General features: G+C 33.2%; 1 long non-coding RNA gene across 1 annotated transcript; it reads right to left on the bottom strand.

Annotated features, from left to right (window-relative positions):
- Positions 1 to 1,070: 1,070 nt before the first annotated feature.
- Positions 1,071 to 3,368, bottom strand: LOC143052485 (uncharacterized). Its single transcript, XR_012971137.1, has 2 exons — positions 2,203 to 3,368; positions 1,071 to 1,762 (listed from the first exon to the last, which is right to left on the bottom strand). It is a non-coding gene; the product is annotated as an uncharacterized LOC143052485 (long non-coding RNA).
- Positions 3,369 to 6,692: the final 3,324 nt, after the last annotated feature.

Here is a 6,692-nt window from a genome sequence, read left to right on the forward strand (position 1 = left end):
TGGCCGTCGATTTGGAATGTTATTTTATTGTGACGTCACATTTGGACGTCGATTTGAGGAACGGACGTCGATTAGAGACCGGACGTCGATCTGAGTCTTACATATATAAATGTTGATACCAAATTACAGAAAGGGTGGATGTGTAGTTCCTGAGAAAAATGTGACGAAAGTTTCATGGGACGGACTGACTGACGGACTGATGGACGGACTGACGGACGGACTGACAGACAGAGGTAAAACAGTATACCCCCCCTTTTTAAAGCGGGGGTATAATAATATTTAAGATAATAACCAAACTCTGCAAAATTTCCTTCAAATTACTAATTTGGGGGCAGCAATCCATCAACGGGTTGTCAGATTTGTCTGAAAATTCCTGGGCAGATAGATCTTCACTGAAGAGACAATTTCACCCTATGTCAGATTTGCTCTAAATGCTTTGGTTTCAGAGTTATAAGCCAAAATCTACATTTTACCTGCATGTTCTATTTTTGGCCATAGTGGCCATCTCGGTTGGTTGACCGGGTCTAACCACACATTTTTTAAATTAGATACCGCAATGATGATTTTGGCTAAGTTTGGTTAAATTTGGCACAGTAGTTTCAGAGAAGATTTTTTGTAAAAGTTTATGGACGACGAAACCAAGTGATGAGTCAGGTCAGGTGAGCTAAAAAGGAGTTTTTAATCAAGGTAACAATGACATCTGGTGGCCATAAAAGCTGTCTCATTAGCATTTTAACCACTTCCCATATTTGCTTTTAAGACAATAGAAGAAAATTATTCAATGCAAAAACAAAACTTACTTGTAAATATGAAATTCTCTTTACAGTATGAGTTTTTCTCATTGTTGGAGATTGTACAGTAGTACAGTCCTGTAACTGCTTATACCCATTTCTTATCCCCTTTAGTTTGATAAACTCACAGAATATCATATATTTACATTGTGCCACATCTCCTTATTTTTATATGCATTACAATAACATGAACAATTGTAATTCAAATCTATATATCAAAGCAAAATGAATTTCACTACTTTCATTCATGCATCCTTTGGAAAAATATAAGTTCTAAAATGACACAATATATGTTTATTTATATAAAAATAATATTTAGTTTTCGACTCTTAACAGGTATAAACAAGAATGTGTCCCCAGTACACGAATGCCCCACTCGCACTATCATTTTCCATGTTCAGTGGACCGTGACATTGGGGTAAAAACTCTAATTTGGCATTAAAATTAAAAAGATCATATCATAGGGAACATGTGTACCAAGTTTGAAGTCGATTGGACTTCAACTTCATCAAAAACTACCTTGACCAAAAACTTTAACCTGAAGAGGGACAGACGGACGGACGAACAGACGAACGGACGCACAGACCAGAAAACATACTATCGTAGGTGGGGCATAAAAATGCACAGCTGTGTCATGATTTGTGAAATCTGTGCTGAAAACATAGGCATTTATGGTGTTTGAGTAATTCCATCTGTGAAGCTCAACATTAGCTCGTCAGTTGGTGGTGGACAGTTATAAATCTTTCCTGCAGGATGAATGTACATCTGTTCAGGAAAACCAATTTCACAAATCAAAACTTTCCTCTAGATTTCTCCTACAAAATTCATCCAGTTTAGTTCTTTTGGTTTAACGGGAAACCGTCCTGATTTTTAATTTTGTAAACAATTCAGTCTCTTGCTTACAAATGGTGCATGAAAATAGGATGGGAATGCATGGCAGTAGACAAGTCTCTATAAAGTGGGTATGTGCCCTGAAAAAAGTTTTATAACATTAGCTTTTTTGAAACTTGTGAAAGACTTGTGCAACACACATACCTAAATAACTATAACATAGGTGGAGAGCATCATTCATGTCAATGTTTTGTTCCTGTTTACATTGTCATTGATATTTTTCAAGAAAGCCCGAGGCATAGCTCATGAATTCTTGTCATTACAACCGAAATTTACATAATTACTGCTAAAATAATTATCAGTATAATATATCTCTTGTAGAAAAACCATACAATTGTAGTATTAACCAAAAAATGTCAAACAGATGATATTGAATCGTAATCCCAAAAGTTATGACGTCTTGAATTCACCCCCCTTTTTATTCTAAAACGATAATTGCGGTTGCAAACAGACTTTGGTTTACTTGCATGGCGATTATATAAATAACAGTATATATTTCTTAAAGAAAATAAAGTTTTACCATGAATAGTTTCCTGAACGTAGTCGTTTTCAGTAAAATGTGCCTTGCAAACAACAGCTGATTGATATGGGTTCTACGATTGCATCGCACATGACAATCTACGTTTGCGTTGATCCAACTTTTCCTTCTTATTAAGTCATTTAGAAATGCAAGTCCTCCTCTTAAATGACACTCAGGTACACACCAACAAGGACTAGGCATCGTTAATTGTGTGATTGTGCGAGTGCAAAAACGGAAGTTAAGGACGGAACTGACTGGTCTCACTAATAAGAGACAAGAAGAATTTTAGAGACAAACAGCGACAAGAAGTTTAATTTAGTGACGAAGCGACAATAACTAACAAGGGACAAGCGAATCGTAATTCTCTCACGAGGCTATTCTCATTTGATGTGATAGGGTGAAGCTACACCTATCAAATATGTCCCTATGAAAAAGAAGAATTTCACTGTTAGAAAGGAAATGATATTGCATGGTTTTGATTCAATAAATTCTTTAAAAGGAAATTGATTTTTTTTTGTTTTGATGGCCAATTTTTAGCGTGTGCATAAAATATATTTTTTTTATATCTAATAAAAACTAATCCCTTTCTACTTAATAAAAACATATTTTTATCTATCAATGTACAGTAATATAAAAAAGTTTTATAACCGCCCCTATAATAAAAAATAACGCATGTTTTTTTTAATATCTATGGGGAATAAGTTGTTGCAATGACATTTTTTTTATTTATGTATAGTCGCTATATAGTCTTCTTGACGCTTCTTCTCGCTAAATTAATTCTATTGTCGCTTCTTATCGCTATTTTAATTTTATTGTCGCTTCTTATCACTTTTTGACGCTTCTTGTCTTTAATTAGTGGAACCCTATTCAGGAACGATAATTTCATATTTTACATAACTGAGACCGAAATAACTATAACGTCATACGGCTTCACGTACAGAAATATTTTAAATTGTATATTATGCAATATAATTCACGGTCAGTCGACTTTTAATTATAATATCATGTTATATCAACGAGTGAAATGATTTTAAAATATCTTTAGATCGCAAATAGTACTCGAAATTGAACGGACCTCTTTCCACACGGAATTCGAATAATGATAGTTTGTAATCAGATTGACTGCTTATAATGCAAAAGACACATTAATAAACAGATTTTTAAAACGAACAATAGACACTGATCGTTTCTTTATTTCCCAATGTAAATGAAAGGAACAAAAACCAATACATTCCACAAAAAGTAGAGGAGAAATTTAAACATTTCCGGATCTATTTCTTGCAAAATGACCCCCAGCAAAGACTTGCGTAAGGAAAGATGAACCTCATGACTTGAAAGTCAGGCCTTAAAGCACTGCCTTTAAAAATATACCTCATCTTGATTATTTACAAGATAAGTTTGAAGGGGAATATTATCCTGCTCAAAATGTATCTATTGATGAGTATCGTTCCTTTAAAAGAAAGATTAGGCATCAAACTATACTTAAAAGACTAGCCGAACAAATGGGGTATCACAGCTTTCTTACTTTGTGATTCTCCGACTGCATATTGATTTCGTTTCAGTGAGTTTGAATGATGAAAGTTTTGTTCCACTGTAATGGGATTGTAAGACAATGATAGCCGGGATAGGTAAGATATATTTTCGCAAAGCAATAGTGGAGATGAGAATGATGATGAAAAAGATGGATGTAGTTCATCCCTAAGTAAGAAACTGAACGGAATTAAAAACGCAGGGAAAAACAGGCGTTCCATCATGAAGGTGAAACCCAACACCAAATACGTGGAAACAAGGGTGGTGGACCTATATCCTTTGAAATGGAAATCTCTGATATGATTGGGCAAGATTTAGAGCTGACAAAACAGTTGTATTTCCCAAAAGGAAATAACACAATTAGAGGTAAAATTAAACTAACCGAGACATATTTTCAAAATATAGATCTGCAGTCCAATGCAATTAATCACGTTTCTAATTCAAGTTTCTTATCATAGTCAGACATTTTGTTCAGTTTAAAAGTACAGCAACTTAGAAATAAGAAAGTAAATCGAAGACAATGATGAACATAAATATGCACAACTACAACAGGGTTTTAATTATCTCGTCAATCTAATTTATTGAGTGCCAATATACAGTTAATTGCTTCACGTCCAGTGACACTGAAATTACCCATAGTCCTTTAGATTCTGAAACGGCCAATCAAAATAATTAAAGAATGTGAACAAAGTGTAGATAATCACACTCAACTGAAACAGTTTTTCCTAGTTATCCGAAAACTCTTAAGACGCCAAAAATTAAGAATTCAAAACAAGAGAGACATGAACAACCTAGACATGCTAGAAAATTTAGAGAAAAAGAAACAGTCAAATTTAATGACCCGAAAGAAACACTTATAATTGGTAGTTCGGTGACTCGCGAAAGCCGTGGTAAAGAAAACTCTTGGGGCAAATACATCTCACATGTGTGATGCTAATGGAGTCACCCTCTTTAAATAATTACTTTCTTAGTTACTTCCTTAATTCATACTTTCCAAGAAGTAAATGATCAGAAGTCAATATCTTATATGCTGTTCTGAACCATTTTCTATACTTAAAATCGCTTCTTACAACAAGACATTTCCCTACTTAATTTAACTTGTGAATTGTTGTTAAACGTAGTTCTATTTTGGAATATTTATTGTTTATTCTGGTACCAAATTAATATGACCATTCATTGTTCCTTTAAATAAAGACTACAGTAGTATAGCGCTGTTCGAAAGTCATTAATCGATTGAGAGAAAACAAATCCGGGTTCCAAACTAAAACCGAGAGAAACCCATCAATTATAAGAGGAAAACAGAAACTCTGCAGTGCAACAAAAAACAAAAGACAATGCACACACACAGAAACGAACTATAAGATAACAACTGCCCGTTTCCCTTCCCAAAATGCTGCCTATTACTTGTCCAAAAAAAAATCAAGTCCAGTAAAACCTGTGTCTTCCCAGAAACCGGAATTGTCTGTTATATCGGTCGATGTAAACACTTGTCCCTAAGTGTGACAAGATGACAAGGGCAGAAGTGACCTTCAAATATATATTCTGCACATTAAACCTGGGACAGTTTGTTTTTTTATTCGGGTCTGTTCTAGCATCGAGTTGATAACTATTACTCTTACTTAATGTTATATCATTTATTTATAAACAAATCCACTGTTCTCTCTGTACATAAAATGTCAAAAATATTTTTAATGACGACACGGATTTGATACTGGTCACGTGTAGGATTCCGTATCTCATTTCATGAAAGTTTCCTTGTGACGCATACGTACAATCATCTTAATTTTCTAAAAAAAAATAAGTGAGCGCACACATGTGTAACAGTAGGTACAGTTCACAATTAATATTACATTTCCTGACCATAGATATTACCCAATGCAATTGTCAGTCCAAATATTTTTGTCAACCAATGTCTGAGGTGAATATAATATGTTTGCACCATGATGATTATAACAAGATATAATTATTCAATGATTTAGATGTTAAGGTCTAGCAAGTACATAAAATGTTCGTTGTAAGAATTAGGTTGGTTAGAAACTGATGTATTTATTGACATGCTTTCTTAAATTGTGCCATCCAGGTGAATGGTTAAAAATATTTTTGTCATTCGTTGTCTTCTTCATAAGATAAAAAATTCTTTATTAATCCAATTATGGACCCTTGCGGGGTTTAAAATTCATACAATGATTTGTGTTATAACAATGAAATAATAAAATGAAATACACCACAAATACATAAAAAAAAAAAAATACAAATATTTTATTGGCACATACTCATTAAACAATAAATGGTTAAGACCTATGGCATTACATATAACTATAATAATTGACATGGTAGAATGGTAAACGGACAGAAAGTCACAGGACATAAAGTCACAAATTTGGTAGGACAAAAAGTCACAAATAATCTGTTGACAGTTGTTTGAATATATGAGAGAAATATCTTGAAATATTTACTTTTTTAAACATAAAGTCTTATTAAAGTTTAGGAAATGTGTCATTATACTTGAAACATGAAGATTTATTTAATTCTAATCATGCAAAAGAAAGATTGCTTGACACCATGAAGCCATTTAAGTGACAAGCCACTTTCACACTTAGTTTTTTGTAACAATTATTTGAACATCTTTGATATTTTTTGATAAATTTTGTTCACAAAGCTAGTTTATATACAATAGTTCAAGAAAAATACAAAAATATTTTTGTAGAAAAAAGCGTTTTTTATTCAAAGAATATAATCAGAAAAAATGAATTGTGACTTTTTGTCCTGTGACTTTTTGTCTGTGACTTTATGTCCTGTGACTTTCTGTCCTACATTCGGTAGAATGAAAGAGAAAGTAACATGGGAGACAATCAATTTATGTAAGGATTATTCCCCTTTATTCACTCATACAGGTTCAATCCACAATTTTCTTCATAAGAAAATGCCTGTACCAAGTTAGGAATATGACAGTTGTTATC

This window comes from Mytilus galloprovincialis, chromosome 11 (assembly GCF_965363235.1).
Source record: "Mytilus galloprovincialis chromosome 11, xbMytGall1.hap1.1, whole genome shotgun sequence".
Lineage (NCBI taxonomy): Eukaryota > Metazoa > Mollusca > Bivalvia > Mytilida > Mytilidae > Mytilus > Mytilus galloprovincialis.